Source organism: Ochotona princeps, chromosome 2 (genome assembly GCF_030435755.1).
Source record: "Ochotona princeps isolate mOchPri1 chromosome 2, mOchPri1.hap1, whole genome shotgun sequence".
Taxonomy (NCBI): domain Eukaryota; kingdom Metazoa; phylum Chordata; class Mammalia; order Lagomorpha; family Ochotonidae; genus Ochotona; species Ochotona princeps.
This window is the reverse complement of record NC_080833.1, coordinates 5,488,582-5,509,165: the sequence shown is the minus strand read 5'-3', so window position 1 is coordinate 5,509,165 and position 20,584 is coordinate 5,488,582. Positions and strand designations below refer to the sequence as shown.

General features: G+C 54.2%; 1 protein-coding gene across 3 annotated transcripts in view; it reads left to right on the top strand.

Annotated features, from left to right (window-relative positions):
- The first annotated feature begins 6,838 nt into the window (after positions 1–6,838).
- CTNNBIP1 (catenin beta interacting protein 1) overlaps positions 6,839–20,584 on the top strand; it is a 94,328-nt gene continuing 80,582 nt past the window's right edge. Inside the window, exon 1 of one of the 3 annotated variants that reach the window (XR_009246835.1) lies at positions 6,839–7,131. The gene's annotated coding sequence lies outside the window, so the exon portion shown is untranslated. Of the gene's footprint in view, positions 7,132–18,660; positions 18,864–20,584 lie in introns of those variants that run through there. The other 2 variants (XM_058674871.1, XM_058674888.1) reach the window with 2 other exon arrangements.

The window sequence follows — 20,584 nt, the reverse complement described above, 5'->3', positions numbered from 1 at the left end:
GGCAAACACGGGAAACCTTCTCCTGGAAGCATGGTCTTGAGGAAGCAGGTGTGGGCGGGGCGGGGCGGGGCGGAGGAAACAAATGACATGTTCCCTTAGACCAACCATCTCTAGTGCGCCAAATGAGAATCCCAGGTGCCTCCCACTCCAAGGCACAGTTAGACCTCAGTCTTCTTCTTTTTTGAAAGATTTATTTGTTTTTCCTGGAAAGTCAGATACACAGAGGGTTCACTTCCCACGCAGCTGCACGGTTTGGAGCTGTTCTCTACTACTTTTCCAGGCCACAAGCAGGGCTTTGGATGGGAAGTGGAGCAGCCGGCATACGGACTGGCATCCACATGGTATCCTGGTGAATGCAAGGCAAGGATTTAGCCACTAGGCTATCAGGCCAGACTCTGACAAAACACTTTTATCGCAGTGTTTCATAATTCATTATTACCTCCAAATACAATCAGATAACATGCTAGGGTCCAGCACGTGAGGATGGCATGTGACAGCAGTCCTTTCCTGCTGCTGTTCCTCCAGCCACCTCAGAGACCTTAGAGTTTGTCCTCAGGGACCTTAGAGTCTCACCAAGCAGGATGACAACCATAGGAGCTAAAGCAAATTAATTTATCCTTCCAATATTACTGGAAATTATGAATTATTATTTACAGTTTGGTTTTCAGAAAACAAAAGGTATTGGTTCATTTGAAAAAGATTTATTTTATTTGAAAGGTAGAATGAGCGAGCAAGAGAGAGATTGGTTGTTTGTCCATTGACTGCTTTGCTCCTCAAATGGCCACATCAGCAAGCCTGGGTCAGGCCGAGCCAGGAGTCCAGGACGGCATCTTGGTTTCCATCGTGGCTGTTGGAGGCTCATCACTTGGGCCTTCCCGCACTGCCCTCCCAGGTGGGTTAACTGGAACCTGGGTCAGAGGCAGAGCACCCAGGACTTGATCTAGCACTCCGTATGGGATGCTGACATTGTCGAGCGGCAGCTTAACATGCTGTGCCAAAAAGCTAGCCCCTGGTTCTTATTCTTCACTAACACAGAACTGTCTTTTTTTGATTGAGGACAAGTCTCTCCCACTTTCACTGCTCATCCTGTACCTGCTCAACGGTCAGCAGGAGGGTTGTCTCCGGGGTGATCTGTGGGGCCCAGCGCTGCCCTTGGCCCGGCGGCTCTGAAGTAGCTCTCACCCTGTGGCCTGCTCCCATTGTTCCGCATTCAGCCTGAACACATTACTGTGACAGTTATCCCTTTGATACTGAAACAGCTGTTTTGCTCCAAAAAGCAACTATTTAAAGATAGTCTATGTTCCGGGGCCACAGGAAGTCCATCTCCAGAGTTACAAGGAGGAAACATAGCAGACATTAGTGAGAAAGCCCCAAGGAGGGGAGGTGGGACAGCAAGGGAGCTGGCTGCAGCAGGGAGGGGCTGGAGGTGGCAGGGACATGGACCGACTCCTGCAGTGCTGTTCTGGGTGGACACGGGCCTGTGATAGAGTCCTTGCCTTCCCAGACGTACACCCATGCTGCTGGCCTGGGCTGGTACACATTTACAAGTCTTTTTTTTTTTTTTAAGATTTATTTTTATTATTGTAAAGTCAGATATACAGAGAGGCAGAGAGACAAAGAGGAAGATCTTCCGTCTCACGATTCACTCCCCAAGTGGCCTCAATGGCTGGAGCTGAGCCAATCTGAAGCCAGGAGCGAGGAGCCGCCTCTGGGTCTCCCACACAGGTACAGGGTCCCAAGGCTTTGGGCTGTCCTTGACTGCCTTCTTAGGTCACAAGCAGGGAGCTAAATGGGAAGTGGGGCTGCCGGGATACGAACCGGCGCCGATGTGGGATCCTGGCACGTGCAAGGCAAGAACTTTAACCACTAGGCTACCGTGCTGGGCCCTGCAAGTCTTTTCTAAGACCAGATATCCAGTCAGGTGAAGGGGCCACTGAAACTCCAGGAAGGGCACACTTGAAATACCCAGGGGCTCCTGGTGGTCAAAGCAGGGGCAGAAGGCCTGGGTGTGGCTGTAGTCCAGTTGGAAAAGTAGTTGAAGACCAGGCTGGATGGAAGATGGCTCTGCTACCTGTGTGGGAGACCCAGATGGAGTTCTAGGCTCTTGGCTTCAGCCTGGCCAAGCCCTGGCTGAGGCAGTGAAGCAGGTGATGGCAGACCCTTGGCTATGTCCTTTTCTGCTTTCAAATAAATTAATCTTTATTTTATTTTTTTTAAAGATTTATTTATTTTTATTGCAAAGTCAGATATACAGAGAGGAAGATCTTCTGCCCAATGATTCACTCCCCAAGTGACCGCAACGGCCGGTGCTCGCCGATCTGAAGCCAGGAGCCAGGAACCTCCTCCAGGTCTCCCACACAGGTGCAGGGTCCCAAGTCTTTGGGCCGTCCTCCACCACTTTCCCAGGCCATAAGCAGGGAGCTGGATGGGAAGTGGGGCTACCGGGATTAGAACTGGTGACCATATGGGATGCTGGCACGTGCAAGGCGAGGACTTTAGCTGCTAGGGCACCGTGTTGGGCCCTCAAATAAATTAATCTTTAAAAGGATCAGGCTGGGGCTCCTTGCGGTAGCCTAGTGGCTAAAGGCCTTACCTTGCACATGCTGGGATCCCACATGGGTGCAACCCTGCTTCCCATCCAGCTCCCTGCTTATGGCATGGGCAAGCAGCCAAGGACAGCCCAAAGCCTTGGGACCCTGCACCCCCATGGGAGACCCAGGGAAGCTCCAGGCTCCTGTCCTTGGATCAGCTCTGCTCCAGCTGTTGCAGCCGCTTGGGGAGTGAATCAATGGACGGAAGATCTTCCTCTCTGTCTCTCCTCCTTTTTGTATATCTGCCTTTCCAATAAAAATATATAAATCTTAAAAGAAAAATAGGAAAGATCAGGCTGGAGGGGTTGGCGGTTGACACAGCCGTGACGGTGCTGCCTGGGACCCATGCGTCCCGCCCCAGGGGCCTGGACCCAAGTCCTGGCTCTGTTCCTCACTGTGGCTTCCTGCTTATGCACACCTGGGAGGCAGCAGTAGGTATTTTTTTGTTTGTTTTGGTTTTTTTTTAAAAGATTTATTTATTTTTGTTATGCAGATTTACAGAGAGAAGGAGAGGCAGAGAGAGACATTCCATCTGCTGATTCACTTCCTATTTGGTCCCAATGGCTGGAGCTGGATAATTCAAAGCCAGGAGCTTCTTCCAGTCTCCCATGCGGGGGCCCGAACGTCATTCTCCAGTGTTTTTCTAGGCCATAAGCAGCGAGTTGGACTAGAAGTGATGCAGCCGGAATATGAACTGGCAACCATACATGATGCTGCCACTCGCCGGTGGAGAATTAGCCTGTTGAGTTACTGCACCAAGCCACACAGTTGCTAAGTTTTAGAAAGCTGTAGTTGTGTGTGGCTTCAGGCAGGACGTGGAAGGCAGAGTCTGAGTGTGAGGCTCCCTGGGGAATTCACTTTGGAGTCAAAGGGGAGGAGGTGTGGGTGGCCGGAAGACAGGGGGTTCAGGTTGCACTTTGGGGGTAGGGCCTGGAAATGAATAAGAAAAAGAGTGATGTCAAGGATCGTCCAAGTTTCCAGTGTAAGCAACTGGGTGGACAATGGTTCCAGTTACTAATGAGTGACACCAGGGGGGAGGCAAACGGGCAACCCCATCAGTGTGTAAAGTGTGAAATGGTGTGAGCAAGCTGGCATGCATGGCATGAATTTGAGGAACACACACTAAATTGGGAATCTTTTTTTCCCCTCTCTTCTTTCCCTTTCCCCATTCTTCACCCTCCAGATTTTCATTTTTTGTTCAGCCTCACTCTCTCGATTTTTCAGACAGTTGGTGGACCATATACAGGCATGTTCCCATTCTAGAGACCACACTTTTCGGGGCGGGGGTGGGGAACATCATCAAACTTTATTGAAGAACAGATATTGCAATACATGATAATTTGCATACCTAAACAATCTAAGAGAATTACATTATCTTAGTTGATTAACAGCATCATTAAAGTTAGAATAAGACTTATGAGACTATCCACACATGCAGGAAACAGTGCTTCCTTTACCAGAGACCCAGATGGGAGAGCAAACTCTTCCTCCTGTCCCCTGGCCCAGGAGGCCTGGCACTACCAAATGACATGACCCAGCTCCCAAAACTCATCTCTCAAGCCCTGCGTGAGCCTCAGCTTCCCCACCAAGAACCCCACAGAACAGCGATCGTGGCTGAAGTCTCTGAGCTCTCGGGAGCTGAAAGCGGCTGTGCCGCCTCGATCCACAGTGAACGAATCCACTGCCAGCAGCCAGGGCGCTTCCCCTGGGGGTCGCCAGGAGGAGGAGGAGGGTGGTTCTCAGAGGCAGCTCTGCCAAAACGAGCCTCAGGATCGTGTTCTGAGTCTCCTGAGCAAGGTGACCAGGCCAAGGGAGATTCCAGTGGCTTCTGCTGGGTGGCAGACTGCGGATCCCGGTCACGTGGCTCTGTGCTCATCCTGGGTCTCAAGGTGCTGTGGTCTCTTGGAAGGGATGAGGTCTGTGACAATTTCCCGTGGCGAGTTCTGGGAGTGTGGACGGCAGGTTGAACCCTGGAGGCCACACTTTTTTTCCACTCTATTATTATTATTTACTTTTATTGGAACAGCAAATCAGATTTAGGTAGAGAAGGAGAGACAGAGAAAGATCTTCCATTCACCGATTCATTCCCCAGATGGCTGCAACAGTTGGAGCTAAGGCAATGCAAAAGCCAGGAACCAGAGGCCTGTTCCGAGTCTCCCAGGTGGTAGAGGCCACATTTTAAAAAAACAATTCTTTGAGAGGCAAAGCGTCACACAGAACCATGCCCTGGCTCTCTTCCCAGCTGCTTGCATCTAGGAGCTGAGAGCTCCAGCTGGGCCTCCCACACAGGTGGCAGGGGCCCCAGCACTGGCTCTTCTGCCATTGCCTTCCTAGGCGCATTAGCAGGGAGCTCGATCAAAAGCAGCTCGGGGACGCCAACAGACACTTTAATAAGGGTTGAAAGTTCTAAAGCCACAGCTAACCCACTGCAGCACAACGACAGCCCTCTGGGGTCACCGTTACAGGGCTTGATCTAATGGGGAAGCAAGTTTCCCTTCATTTCCAGTTTGGAAGGCCCCTTGGGAGAGACGCTAGGTTCGGCGTGGGTCACATCCTGCTTGGTGGCCAACAGTCCCGCCAATACAGCAGTGCGTGAACCACTCCACCTTGGGCCAAGATGCCGATGTCTGGCCTGCCATCTTTCCAACCAGTTTCTCTGGCAGGGAGGCCTCGGACATCGCAATCAGTGGCCTCCTCAGCAAGCACCCGGGGCCAGGGTGGGCAGAGATGCTGGCAGAGGTGCTCTCTCCCTGAGAGCGCACAGATGCATAGAGCCTGCCTGAATCCCGACCTAACACTGCTGCCTACAAATGCGGTTTCCTAACTCAGAGGTGATGGGGCAGCTCAGGGACTAGCTGTGCTGAAATTACTACTTAAATAAAGATTTATTCATTTTTATTAGAAAGAGATTTACAGAGAAGAGAGTCAAAAAGATCTGCTGGTTCACTGCCCAAATGGCTGCAACAGCTGGAGCTGAGCCAATCGAAAGCCAGGAGCTTCTTCCAGGTCTCCCACATGGGTGCAAGAGCCCAAGGACTTGGGCCATCTACTGCTTTCCCAGGCCACAAACAGGGAGATAGAAGGGACTCATATGGTGTCCATATGGGATATTGTTGCCACAGGGTAGAGGATTATCCCACTGGAGCTGCCATTATGGGATGCCTGCACTGCAGGCAGGTGCTTAACCTACTAGCCAGGGCACCAGACCTAAATTTCAAAAAAACAATCACATCTTGAAAACCAAACAAAATACTCAGTTTTGATTTGCTTAAACGCCACATTTACAGACAGTACTGTGACCATGAGCTGTGCACGGGCCTTGCCCACCTTGCCAGGATGGCAGGGGCTGCCCTGAGCCCAGACCAGGACACCAACAGGGCTGACGCATTTCTCATCTTTAGAGTTAACAATCTCCCCAGTCCCTAATAACTCGAATACAGTTATTTGAACAGGAATATGGCTGCCTGAGGGAGTGAGGACGGGGGAGAGCATAAACAGAAAAAAAAAGTTGTGCCCTGGTCTTGCAAAAGGATGGGGAAGAAAAGTATAGATTAGAAAGGGGGTACAAAGGTTGGGGACAATGGGGGTGGGGCCACCTTATGTAATCGGAAAAGTGGCAATGAGGAAAACGAGGCCACGCTTAGAGACGAGTGACCCTTTAAAGGAAAGCGGATGTCAGAGGACACTCGCGCCCTTCCTGGGGACAGCCTCGGCTCAAGCATATCATACACTGACCCCCGTCCCCCGGAAACGCGCTCGGCCCCCGGGCCACTGCTCCTCGAGGCCCGGGACCTCAGGCCGAGACCCAGCGAGGAGCCCACGCTCCACACCCGAGCCGCTCGGCAGCCGCAGGCTAACGCTCCCTCGCTGCTGCACAGACTGGTGCGCCTGAGAGGCCATTTTCTGCACGCCATCACTAGGGTCCCGGAGCGGCGAAGCCCAGGGAGGGTCGCCCACCGTCGCGCCCACTCCGTCCGCACTCCCTCAGGCAGCCCCCGACCCACCACACCCGTTCCTCCCGGAGGCTCTCCGCGCGGACTCCGCAACTACCACCTCTTCGCTCGACCCGCCCACCTCCTGGTGCCGCCCACGCCCCAAGAAGCCCAATCAGTGTCTCCCAAGCGCCTCTCAGACCCGCCCCTCGCCGCACAGTCCCCGCCTCTCAGACCGAGTTAGCCAATGCGAAGGCGCACACTGGCTCCGCCCCCTCCGGCCCCGCCTCGGCGCCCGGCCCACCGCGGCCTGCCTCTCTCCGGGGCGTAGCCGTCGCCTCAGCCTCGGCCGCCCGCGCCGAGCCCGCTGCCGCCCCCTCCGCCGGGCCCTCCTCCGGCGGCCTGGCGCCTCCCTCCCTCCCCGCCGCGGTGACTCACGGAGCGGGAGGCGGAGGCTGAGGCGGCCGCTCCTGCTGCTGCTGCTGCTGCTGCTGCTGCGAACGCCGCTGCCGCCGGCTGCTCGGGCTGAGCGCGCCCCGGAACAGGCCGCCGCGCGCCGCGCTCCGGACCCGCAGCCGCCGCCGGCCCGGCCGGGTCGGGCGGCCCAGGTAAGCGCGAGGCCGGCCCGCGCTCGCAGCGCCGGGGCCCGCTCCGCGCCGGGGCTCAGGGCAGCCGCCGGCCCTTTGTCTCCTGGGGAGGGGCCGCGCAGGGCGCCCCCGACCCCGCTCGGCCCCACCGGCCTGGCCCGGGCGCCGCGGCGTCCGCCCGAGGGTCGCCTCCACAGGTGTCCGAGCCCCCCACCCTGTTGCTCACCCCTCCGCGTCCTCGGGGATGTGTGTCATCGCCTGGCCGCCGTGCTAGCCCTCACCTGCGCGCAGCACACTGCATCCAGGTCTTCCCAAACTCGACGCGGCCGGGCTCTGGCCCCGAGCCACGCTCCCCTCTAAGTCCGGTGGCGGAGCTCCCCAGTGCCAGCCCTCTCTGCTGGAAGGGACACCTTGGAGACACAGGTCTCACCTGGAAGGCCGGCCCGGGGGCGTGTATACATGAACCTGCATAATTAACCACTTGGAGCCCAGAACTGCACTTCCTCGCCTTTTTTTTCCATCACCCTGGCACCAGCCACCTTCCCTTTCTTGGAACCTGGTTGACTGAGACCCGCGTGTCTGGACGCCCAGGCTCTGCTAGGCCCCACACCTCCCCCGCCGCCCCCCGCCACGTGTCTTTGGGGTGCAGAGCTTGTCAGGTTAGCCCCCGGGGAGGCCAAGGGGGCCCGGGGTGATGTGAATGAGAAGTAGCACTTCTTATCGGAGTGTGCTGCAGCTGCTAGCTAATCGTTTTGTGTCCTGTCACTCAGAGAACTTTGAGAAAGCAGGCCTGGCCGGCTCTGGGGTGTGGAAGGCAGGGACTTGGAAGCAGGCTCAGCGTTGGCCCTGAGGTTCTGTTCCCAATCCTTGGCTCCTTGCTCCCTGCTACAACCGCTGGGCTCTGGTCCCTGGCTTCAGACCCTGGCTGGTAACTGATCTCTTGTGCCACTAGCGTGGCCAAGATACCGACAGCTTGCACCGATTTAAATCAGCACTTGGAGTCGTGTGGTGCCAGCTGTCGAATGCCAGTGCGTCATTCAGGGTTTCCTGGTGGACTTATAGTGGTCCTTGAAGCTACCTCCATTGCTGTGGTAGTGAGTGCCTGGAGCGGTCCAGGGACGGAAGCCACAGCAAGGAAGATGGCCAGTCCAGGGCTCTGGCCACCTGCAGGCAACTTCCTAAAGGGGAAGGACCGGCAATGCACAGTAAGAAGCAAGTGGGTGGTTCCAGTAGTGCACTGTGCTTGGGAAGGCAGGTGCGGGCCTGAACATGACCATGGGGTGGGCGTTGTGGGGCACTGCGGTAAGCCGCTCGGCTGGCACACCCACACCCCATGTAGTTGGGCTGGTTCAGAGCCTGGCTACTCCACTTCCAATCCAGTTTCCTGCTAAGGCTTGGTGGGGGAAGCAGATGACCACATCAGTTCTCAGGCCCCTGCCTCCCACGTCCGGGTTCCGACCTCCCAGTTTTGACGTGGCCTCTGGGGACACTGATGACGTGAAATAGTCGAGGGACGATTGGTCCCTCCTCTGTCTCTTTCACTCTGTCTTTCAAATAGATGGAAAAAAAATAAGCATTCAAAAATTTTCAAATATTGGTAGACACACACACACAAAAGATTGTGTAGGTTGTGATGAAGAGCTTGGCTTTTATTCCGAGTGTGGGTAGAAGCCACGGGAGTGGTTTGAGTAGAGGCGTGATAAGATCTGGTTCAAGTTTTGGAAGGTTGTGGTGGCTGCTGCGTGCAGACTGGGCAGAGGAAAGTAGAGGCGGAGATAATAGGGAGAAGACGTCCGCTGCTGCCCAACAGGGCACGGTGGTGGCTTCAGGGGCCAGGGCACAAGGGAGGCCGTGGGGCTAGTTTGCCCCCTGGGGGCGGGGGCTGAGAGCTGTACAGCTAAACTTGGGGGGACACCAAGTGGGACCTCTGTGTCTAGCCGAGGGTTTCCACGCTCAGGTTTAGTTCAGCGAACCTGCTTCAGCCTCTTGTGACTCAGAGTGTGGAGGGTCTGGGAGTGGGATGGCAAGCAGGTGGGCTGCCTGTCTGAGCTCACAGTCCCGTGGTCAGCCCTGTGGCTTACCTCAGAGCGGTGTGCACCTTGGAACTGTGTGCTCTGCAGTTGCAATCCAAGAGATCTGTGAGTTTAACAATCTGTCAGGGACCGAGACGGGCAGAGCGTGGCGGACCGGTTCCTTCAGTGTTTAAGCAGAGGCACGAGTGCCCTGTCCACGCCCCAAAATGCCCACGAGGATCACAGGATTGAATTTGGCCTCAAAGGAGGTGGAGAACAACTCAGTGGCCGTCAAGTTGAGCCATGACCCAGAATAAAACTTGATTTCTGTAGTGCTCCCAGTGGGTGCTGTCAGGCCCCTCCTCTGGGGGTGGGCGGACATGGGTGACTCTTTGGAAGTCCTGTTGCGGTGTATACATCTCCCTGCCTCTGTTTCTGTCCCCTGTGTCTGTGCAGGAGTCTGAGCTCTTAGAGGCTGAGTCGTCCCTGGGTTCATCTTGGGTTTCCTGTAGTGGCCAGGCCCCGGCCTGCACAGCGTATGTGTCACTGCACACTGACTGGCTTACCTGCAGCTCTCACTGTACCTTTACCTGGAAACAAGGGGTCCTGGCCCAGGCTCTGTTTCTCCCTCAGACCTCACTCCTTTGCACACTCCCCTGCAGGGTCCAACTTGGGGGTCAGCTGTGGAGTCTCAGGTCCCCAAGGTAGAGGGTGGTCATGCCTTGCTGGGGCTGCCCCCTCTTCTTCCCTGCATTCAGGGAACAGCTGCAAAGGGTGCTGGCCAAGGAGTTATTCAGCACTCAGCAAATAGGAGGTATAGCTCTTCGTTAGAGCCCAAACTTTGTGCCAAGAGTGTCTGGGTTTGCATTTGGCAATGCTGTTGTGAACTTCGCGAGCTTCACTGGGGAACTTAACCTCTCGTGTTTATTTCCCCATCTGTGACAGAACAGTGCTTCCTTACGGTGCTGCTGGAAGAATGAGAGTAAACACTACCTGCCAGAGTAACAATCACCTGCCAGAGTAACCACTACCTGTCAGAGTAACCACTACCTGCCAGAGTAACCACTACCTGCCAGAGTAACCACTACCTGTCAGAGTAACCACTACCTGTCAGAGTAACCACTACCTGCCAGAGTAACCACTACCTGCCAGAGTAACCACTACCTGCCAGAATAACCACTACCTGCCAGAGTAACAATCACCTGCCAGAGTAACCACTACCTGCCAGAGTAACCACTACCTGCCAGAGTAACCACTACCTGCCAGAGTAACCATTACCTGCCAGAGTAACCACTACCTGCCAGAATAACCACTACCTGCCAGAGTAACCACTACCTGTCAGAGTAACCACTACCTGCCAGAGTAACAATCACCTGCCAGAGTAACCACTACCTGCCAGAGTAACAATCACCTGCCAGAGTAACCACTACCTGTCAGAGTAACCACTACCTGCCAGAGTAACCACTACCTGCCAGAATAACCATTACCTGCCAGAGTAACCACTACCTGCCAGAGTAACCACTACCTGCCAGAGTAACCACTACCTGCCAGAATAACCATTACCTGCCAGAGTAACCACTAACTGCCAGAATAACCATTACCTGCCAAGTAACCATCACCTGTCAGAGTAACAATCACCTGCCAGAGTAACCACTACCTGCCAGAGTAACCATCACCTGCCAGAATAACCATTACCTGCCAAGTAGCCATTACCTGCCAGAATAACCATCACCTGCCAGAGTAACCATTACCTGCCAAGTAATCATCACCTGCCAGAGTAACCATCACCTGGCAGAGTAACCATTACCTGCCAAGTAGCCATTACCTGCCAGAGTAACCATTACCTGCCAGAGTAACCATTACCTGCTAGGATAACCCTTACCTGCTAGATACTTAGAGCAGCACCTGGCACCTAGCGTGTGTTTCATTGAAGCAGTGGTTGTCTTCCCACCAGTGCTTGTGCCTGTGGGAACAGTGTGTTGTGCCTGTTGCTCGAGTCCAGGCACTCACTCAGTAGGTATTTATCAAATCCAAGGACTTTTTGAGGACTCTGTGAATGCCAAACACTGTTGGGGATGCTGGGGGCATAGCCAAAAAAATCGAGTGCCATCAGTTAACGAAGCTTCTCTCCAAGTGGGGCAGACAGGAAGTAGGTGAGCTGCCACACACACTGTTGTCTGTACAATGAGGCAGACTGTGGCTGGCATGGTGGCATTCAGGCTAATCCTCTTCCTGCAAGTGTCGGCATCCCATATGGGCATGGTTTCTAGTCTCAGCTGTTCTACTTCTGATCCAGTGGCCTAGTAAAGCAGCAGGGGCTGGCCCAAATCCTTAGAGCCCTGTGCCCATGTGGGGGCCCTGGACAAGGCTCCTGACTTTGGACCAGCCTAGCTCTGGCCATGGCAGCCAACCCGCAGCTGGAAAATTCTCTGTCTCTCCCTCTATCTCTCAGTAATTCTTGACTTTTAAGTAAAACAAATGAAAAAGAAAGGTGCCACTTGGGATGCTGTCACCCATGTGGGAGTCTGTGTTTGGGGCCCGGCTCTGCTTCTGGTCCAGTTTCCTGTTGGTGTACATCCTGGGAAGCAGCAGATGATGGCTCCGAAGTGGGAGAGCAGGCATGATGCCCAGGCTCCTGGCTTTGTCCTGGCCCAGCTCTGGCTGTTTCAGACATTTGGAGAATGAACCAGCAGATGGAAGATCACTCTGGTTATCAGATAGTAGATTTTGTAAAAATGGAGGTTGGGACCAAACAGAGAATTACCAGAATGGCATCAGCTAACCTTGAGGGGAGGGTCCCTTTTGAGTGACACCTGGGTGATAACCCAGAGGGACAGCGAGTGGGCCTGAAGTGTGGCAGACGAGGAGGAGTCACCAGCGGCCAGACGTGTGACCAGATGTGTGGCATGGGAGGAGTTTGGGTTTCCCTCTCTGGTGCTGGACAGTAGGTCTCGCTCCTTGGAAGCTTTCCCTGGGGCCTCAGAGATGACTCGAGTCCAGACGAGGACCAAGAGCAGGCTGCTGGGCTTTGTCCAGTAGGCCTAAGTTGTTTCTCCTCAGGTCACTCAAGTCTTAGGCCTGGGACCCCAGAGGACTGGCCAAGGGGCCAGTCATGTGTGCAGGTTACATTGAGCTTGCTGTATTCCCTGAGTGTGAAAGTTCTCTTCAAACATTGAGTCAGATGAGGGTCTCTTAGCACCTTGTCCTCCATAGAGGGATTGCCCATTTCTCTGCCTTCTTCTCATGCATTAAAGAACTGTTTCTTTTTAAAACAAAATTGTTGTTTTAAAGATTCATTTATTTTTGGGTCTGGCGCAATAGCGTAGCAGTTGAAGTCCTTGCCTTGAACGCGCTAGAATTCCATATGGGCACCGGTTCTAATCCCAGCGGCCCTGCTTCCCATCCAGCTCCATGCTTGTGGCCTGGGAAAGCAGTGGAGGACGGCCCAATGCCTTGGGACCCTGCACCCGCGTGGGAGACCTGGAAGAAGCTCCTGGTTCCCAGCTTCAGATCCTTAGCTCTCCAGCCACTGCAGCCACTTGCGAAGCGAACCAGCACATGGAAGATCTTTTTGTCTCTCCTTTTTTCTGTAAATCTGCCTTTCCAATAAAAATAAATGAATCTTTAACAAGAAGATTCATTTATTTTTATTGGAAAGGCAGATATACAGAGAGGAGGAGAGAAGCGAGGAAGATCTTCCGTCTGATGGTTCGCTCCCCAAGCGTCCACAACTGTTGGAGCTAAGCCAATCTGAAGCCAGGAGCCAGCAAATTCCTCCATGTCTCCCATGCAGGTACAGGGTCCCAAGGCTTTGGGCATCCTTGACTGCTTTCCCAGGCCACAAGCAGGGAGCTGGATGGGAAGTGGAGCAAACAGGGCACAAACCTATGTTTGTGTTCCTATGAGATGCTGGCACTTGGAGGTTGAGGCACGCACCAGTGTGGTGACTGGCTTTCTTACCAGGGAAGTGATGTTCCTCTATCTACAAGGTGAGGTGGTAGGTGGATGGTGACGGCGTGCCATCTCCCTGAGTCAGCCCTACAGTTTCTGTGCTGTGGGGAGTGCTCGAAAGTCAAAGCCTGGCAGGGTGAAGTTGCTAAGTGATCGAGGGTCAGCTGCCTGGGAAGAGTTAGGGTTCCAAGCTAGGTGGAGTAGCTGCCTAGGCACTCTGCAGGCCTGTCCCAGGTGGTGTCTCCATGGAGATGACTCTGAAGACAGCTCAGCCTTGAGCCTGGGGCCGTGGTCGGACAGCTGGGCTTCCCCCTGTGGGAGTACGATTTGAGGTTTGAATGGGAGGCTTTCCTTGCCTTTTCTGACCTTGGGCAAACTAATTAGCAGCCCCTCTTTTGCTTCACTTTCCCTGGCTGCAAATGGGGATAATGATACTTGCACCTCTGTGGCTCCCAGCGGTGCTGTGATGTTTGAGCCAACATGCTTTTGAACTTTTTTATGAAATGCAGTTGGGCACCAACTGCAGTTGTACTCACTTATTAAAGACCCATTATGCCTGGGTCCTCCTTGGAGCCTGGTTAAGAGGCGAAGGCGGCAATCCCTGGTGGGAAGGGGTTCCTCCCAGGGGGCAGAGCCCAGGCGAAGGCAGCAATCCCTGGCAGGAAGGGGATCCTCCCAGGGGGCAGAGCCCAGCCGGAACATTGTTCTGCATTTCTGAACTTCCTTAAGGCTTGAAGATCAGGGAGATTTTGTCTGTTTTTCACAGTTGTACTGTGCAGGAGATGCTTCTGTGAGCACATGTGAGCCTCAGAACATGACCGAGGCCCACCCATGGCAGGGCTAAGAAATTACATGGGGCCTGGTGTGGTGGCCTAGTGGCTAAAGTCCTTGCCTTGAATGTGCCAGGATCCCATATGGTGCCAGTTCTAATCCCGCAGCCCTGCTTCCCATCCAGCTCCCTGCTTGTGGCCTGGGAAAGCAGTCGAGGATGGCCCAAAGCCTCCCTGCACCCGTGTGGGAGACCTGGAAGAAGTTCCTGGCTCCTGGCTCCTGGCTCCTAGCTTCAGATTGGCTCAGCTCTAGCCTTTACGGTTCCTTGGGGAGTGAATCATCGGACGGAAGATCTTCCTCTCTGTCTCTCCTCCTCTCTGTAAATCTGACTTTCCAACCAAAATAAATCTTTAAAAAAAATGGTTACATGGCTTGCTTGCTCTGGGGTTCTATGTAGTGGAAGCCCAGGTCGCCCAGGAACCAAGAAGTGCTGCTTGTCTTCTGTCGGTACTCCATTCCTTCCCCTTTCTTCCGCTGGCTCAGCCAGCCACGGCGCATGCGTGGGGGTTCCACTGTGTGAGCACCATCACAAGTCCGGGGAGTACTGATGATGCTGGGCAGGTCAGACCCTCTGGACTCATTGCCCAGCCGGGCTCACATGAATGAAGAGAGGACATGTGGGTGAGGGCGTCCTGAATTCTCAGGAGAGTCAGGAGAGAAATCTGTAGATGCTGGTCCCCGTGCTTCCTCGCCCGACCGCCACGTTGGGTGGGGGTGGGTCAAGGAGCCTCTCGGGGCCACATGTGACACAGCTGTGCACGGTGTGGGCGTCTGAGCAGCGAGCACCCTGGGGCAGCAGTGAAGTTGCTGTCTGGGACACTTATAACTATCAGAATGCTGGTCTGAGTCCTGGCCACTCTGCTTCTCATCCAGCTTCCTGTTGACACAACTGGGAGGCAGCAGAGGATGGCTCAGTCCTTGGGCCCCACTCAGTTGCCCTTGTGGGAGACCCATATGGAATTACTCGGGGAGTCAACTAGCAGAGGAAGTCTCTTTCAGATAAAATGAAAAAAAAAAAAAAAAAAAAAAAAAAGGAAAGAAAAAGAAGCCATGAGCGCAGTGGTCGTGGCCATCAGAGTGAGTTTGGGGGGAGGCGTGTTCACGCCGTGGGTCTCTGTGTCTCCCAGAGTTTGTGCGTGGATGCCACCGATCTGGTGCGTTTAAGTAACAGCTGCCAGACCTTGCTTCTCCAGAGCTGCCCTACCCCTGCCAGCCTTGGACCGCAAGTGGTGGCTACATGTGTGGAGAGGTTCCTGAAGGAACTCATGCCTGTGGGCACCTGTGTCCTTGAGCCCCATTTGGGGTCAGTGCCTGCAGAGTTGGGCTGCCCAGCGCCAGCTTGGAGCATCTTTAAAGACCAAGGTCAGGGAGGCCCAACATTTTATGCAGAAGCATTTGGTGTCCTTTCTGTCCCACCAGTGGAGGCAGGGGGCGGGGAGAGCCAGGACAATGTGGCATATCCCTGGGCAATGACCTCTTTCCCCAGATTCACACATGTCCCTGCATGTGGTGTTCCTGGGCAGTGGTGCAGGGTCACTCAGCCCGGGCCTGCAGTGCACCTGGACTTCCTCAAGTGTGCCCAGAGCCTGTGGGATGCAGTCTGGCTGGGAGAATGTGACCCACTTCCATCTCCTCCCTTGGGGGACGGCTGGATGGAAGGCTTTGAGAGCAGCCCCAATTAAGCTTTTCTCAGGCCTGTACACTGCCCAAGTGTCCAGCCCACGTGTTTCCTGCTGCTGGAACCCTGTGGTCCGTGGCCTGGCTGTTCCACAGTCCTGCGTTCTGCCGGCAGGGCTTCCCGCGGAGATCAGGGTCGCTGACAGATCAGAAGCCTCTCACAATGCAGGCCCCACCCCTCCTCTTCCTGCTCAATCCCTGGGCAAACTGTGGGCCTGTTTTCAAGGAGCTGGGATAGCCTTGACCTTCCCACCCAGTCCTGGCCCAGGCTGCCCTGGCTTTTCCTGGAGACCATCCTGACCCTGGCTTCAGCCTTGTGGGGTACTCTTCTACTGCAGGAATACACAGTAACACCTGTTTTGGGCCTCTAGCCCTCTTTCAGGTGGAGGGCATTTGAATGATTTCCCGTTTATAATTTTTGTTTCTCCAAGAAGGCTGATTTGCACTGGGAAGCTGTGTGTGCTGCCAGGATAACTGGGGGAAAAGTAATGGCTCTGAGCCCTGGAAGGACCTATTGTGTTTGGGGGGAGGACAGGGAGGGAGGGGAAGGCGACTGCCAAGGTCAGCTCTTGTACAACTATGCAAGCACATCCTGACACCCAGCTTCCCCGAGGCAGGCCCCCTCCTTGCTGAGTGCCAGCACCGCTGAGCATGCAGCCTGCCTCTGGCTGACCGCCTAAGTGCTAAGCAGGTGGGGGTGAGGTGTGCTGGCTCCGGGGATGTCTCTGCCAGCACCCCCGCCCGACCCCCCTGTTCACTTCCTGCGCGAAGCCTGTGGGGGGATGCAGCGGAGTGCAGCTGCCTGGGACCGTGCACACTTGGCATGTCCTCCCCCTCCCCTGCCGCTGCCTCCCGAGGGCTGGCCTGCCCGGCTGTCCGCTCTCACTTGCTGATAGTCTGTGCAGAGCCCTTGTCTCAGAGGCCCATGACCCTCCGGAGAAGGTGGAGCGTGAAGGGCCCGGGATCAGACGCTGCGCTGGACTGGCCTGACCACCCAGATAAAGACCCTTCATTTCTTCCGAGCTTCTGACCCGGTTCTTCCTTTATCAGCAACAACAAAAGCGCATTCCTTCCTCTACTCTCACCTTGTAGGTACAAGTGCAGAATCCAAAGAGTGGCTGGTCTGTGTGGTGACAGGCCTCGCTGGGTTGCCAGGTGCCTGCTGTTAACCAGGGCCCGTGGATCTCCCAGGTGCTCTGTGTGTTTCCATGCATACACTCTAGATACAGTATCTTTCAAAATTTGTTAATTTTGGGCCCGGCAGCATGGCCTAGCAGCTAAAGTCCTCGCCTTGAACGCGCTGGGATCCCATATGGGCGCCAGTTCGTATCCCGGCAGCTCCACTTCCCATCCAGCTCCCTAATTGTGGCCTGGAAAAGCAGTGGAGGACGGCCCAAAGCCTTAGGACCCTGCACCTGCATGGGAGACCCAGAAGAGGTTCCTGGCTCCTGGCTTCAGGTTGGCTCAGCTCAGGCTGTTGCAGCCACTTGGTGAGATCTTTCTATTATCTCCTTCCTTCTATGGATTTGCCTTTCCAAAGGAAATACATGAATCTTTTTAAAAATTAACAAATTTTATTTTTTTAAAGATTTATTTTTATTTTATTACAAAGTCAGACATACAGAGAGGAGGAGAGACAGACAGGAAGATCTTCCGTCCGATGATTCACTCCCTAAGTGAGCACAACGGCCAGTGCTGTGCTGATCCAAAGCCAGAAACCAGGAACCTCTTCCGGGTCTCCCACACGGGTGCAGGGTCCCAAAGCTTTGGGCCGTCCTCCACTGCTTTCCCAGGCCACAAGCAGGGAGCTGGATGGGCAGCAGAGGAGCCAGGACACGAGCTGGTGCCCATGTGGGATCCTGGCATGTTCAAGAGGAGGATCTAGCCACTGAGCCATCATGCTGGGCCAACACTGTTAACATTTGAAAAAGTTCGAGAGAGGGTTGGAGGAAGAGACAGAGATCTGTCTGTTGGTTCACTCCCCTGCTGGCAGCAAAGACCACAGGGGCAGAATTGGGCCAGGTTGGAGCCGGGAGCAAGAAACTTCTTCCTCATCTCCCGCCCTGAGCAGGGCCCCAAGCACTTGGACCATTCTCTGATGCCTTCCCAGGCCATTAACAGGGAACTAGAACAGAAGTGGAGCAGCTGGGACATGAACTGGCACCCACATGATGCCACCAACATGGGTGGCATTTTTACCCACTGTGCTAGCCTCTGGAGCAAAGTATTGGTTAGTCAGAAACCCTTACATTCTGTAAGCATGTTTTCCACAGGTGTGACCAGATGTGTGTCTCTGTGCACACACACACACACACACACACACACACAAACATCCATCCTGAGCTTCAGCCCTGATGTCTCTCTCTAACACACACACTTGAGATCGGTGTTTTTTTCCCAACACCGCAGTGCGATGCTCTGCATTGTACCTGCTTGTTAGGCATCAGACCATTATCCGAACCATTATCATTGTCCTTGCTGTCATTCGACTCATGTCACGAGTGTTTCCTGTGTGCCTGGAGCTTCAGCACTGTCCCAGCCACAGTTGGTGGCTCAGTAAGTTCAGGCACAGAGAAATCAAGTCATTTGCCTAGAACCACCTCACTCATTTTAATTTTTAAAAAAGATTTATTTATGTTTGTAAAAAAGAGGGAGGGAGAGGAGATCTTTCACCCACTGGCTCACTCTCTAGATGGCTGCTACAGCCAGAGCTGGGCCAGGCCGAAGCCTGGAGCCAGGAGCCTCTTTGGGTCTCCCAAGGGGCGTGTGGACCCAAGGATGTGGGCTGTCCTCGACTGCTTTCCTAGGCCATCATCAGGGAGCTGGATCAGTGATGGAGCATCTGGGACTTGAGTCCATTCCCATGTGGAATGCAGGTGCAGCAGGCGGTGGATAGCGTGCTAAGCCACTGCACCAGCCCCTGAAAGGCAGATTTACAGAGAGAGTAGCTCACTTTTTAAAATGGTTCCATGATCTTCTACTGATTGACTGCATTTTAACACTTTTTTTAAAAAGTATATCCATTCCCACTGGAAAGTCAGATTTACAGAGAAAAGGAGAGACAGAGAGGAAGATCTTCTGTCCACTTGTTCACTCCCTAAATGGCCACAACGGAGTTTTTCTGATCTGAAGCCAGGAGCTTCTTCCAGGTCTCCCATACAGACAGGGTCCCAAGGATTTGGGCCAACCGCTACCACTTTCCCAGGTCACAAACAGGGAGCCGGATGGGAAGTGGTACAGCTGGGACACAAACCAGTACCATATGGGATCCCGGCATGCAAGGTGAGGATTTAGCCATTAAGCTATCACGCTGGGTCCCTAACTCTTTTTTTTTTTTTTTTAAGATTTTATTTTATTGGAAAATCAGATTTACAGAGTGAAGGAGAGACAGAGAGGAAGATCTTTCATATGCCGGTTCACTCCCCAAGTAGCTACAATAGCTGGAGTTGAGCCAATCCAAAGCCAGGAGCCAGGTGCTTCTTCTGGGTTTCCCATGTTGGTGCAGGGTCCCAAGGCTTTGGCCAGTCCTCAGATGCTTTGCCAGGCCACAAGCAGGGAGCTGGATGGGAAGCGGGGCCACCAGAATTAGAACTGGCGCCCATATGGGATCCTGGGTATGCAAGGCAAGGACTTTAGCCACTAGACTACTGTGCTAAACCCCCTTAACTGTTATTTTAAAAACCAGTTCTGAATTGGTAAGCATTTAAGTTTGATATATATTTTTTTTCCTCATTTGTTTTTGTAGACCAGCATTGTAGCAGAGCAGGTTGAACCACAATTTAGGATACCATCATTCATTGGTGGTAGTTCAGTTCTCACCTCTGCTCCAAATCTAGCTTCCTGTTCACGTGCACCCTGAGAGGCAGCAGAGTCCCACCCGTGAGACACCCAGCTTGAGTTCCTGGAGCCCGCCCCACCCCCGCCCGCTGTGAGTCCCCCATGTGAGCCCCCCATGTGAGCCCTGCTGTGCGCCCCAGCTGTGCCCACCCCCCCATGAGCCCTGCTGTGAGCCCCTGCTGTGAGCCTCCCACCCCCATGAGCCTGACTGTGAGCGTCCCCTCCTGGCTGTTGCTGGTATCTGGGGAGTGAACCAGTAAATGAGTCTCTTTCTCACTGTTCATTTCAAATATATAAACAGGGGCTGGCGTTGTGATGTAGTGGGTATAACTGCCATCTGTGATGCCCATATGGGTGCCTGTTAGTGTCCTGGCTGCTCCATTTTTTTAAAAAGATTTATTTATTTTATTACAGTCAGATATACAGAGAGGAGGAGAGACAGACAGGAAGATCTTCCGTCCGATGATTCACTCCCCAAGTGAGCCGCAACGGCCGGTGCGCGCCGATCTGAAGCCGGGAACCTGGAACCTCTTCCGGTCTCCCACATGGGTGCAGGGTCCCAATGCATTGGGCCGCCCTCGACTGCCTTCCCAGGCCACAAGCAGGGAGCTGGATGGGAAGTGGAGCTGCCGGGATACGAACTGGCGCCCATATGGGATCCCGGCGCATTCAAGGCGAGGACTTTAGCTGCTAGGCCATGCTGCCGGGCCCATGCTCCATCTTTGATTCAGCTGCTTGCTAATGCTCCTGGGAAAGCAACAGCAGATGGCACAAGTACGTGAGTTCCTGCCGTTCATGTGGGAAACCAAAAGGAGTTCCCAGCTCCTGGCTTCAGCCTGACTCAGCTTGGCTGTAAGGGTTGCTTGGGGTGTGAAGCAATGGATGGAAGATCCTTCTGTATACTTCTCTTTTAAATCGGTTAACCAGGGCCTGGTGCGATAGCACAGTGGTTAAAGTCCTCGCCTTGAACACACCAGGATCCCATGTGGATGCTGGTTCTAATCCCGGCGGCCCCGCTTCCCGTCCAGCTTCCTGCCTGTGGCCTGGGAAAGCAGTCGAGGATGGCTCAAAGCCTTGGGACCCTGCACCCATGTGGGAGACCTGGGAGAGCTCCTGGTTCCTGGCTTTGGATTGGCTCAACTCCAGCTATTGCGGGCGCTTGGGGA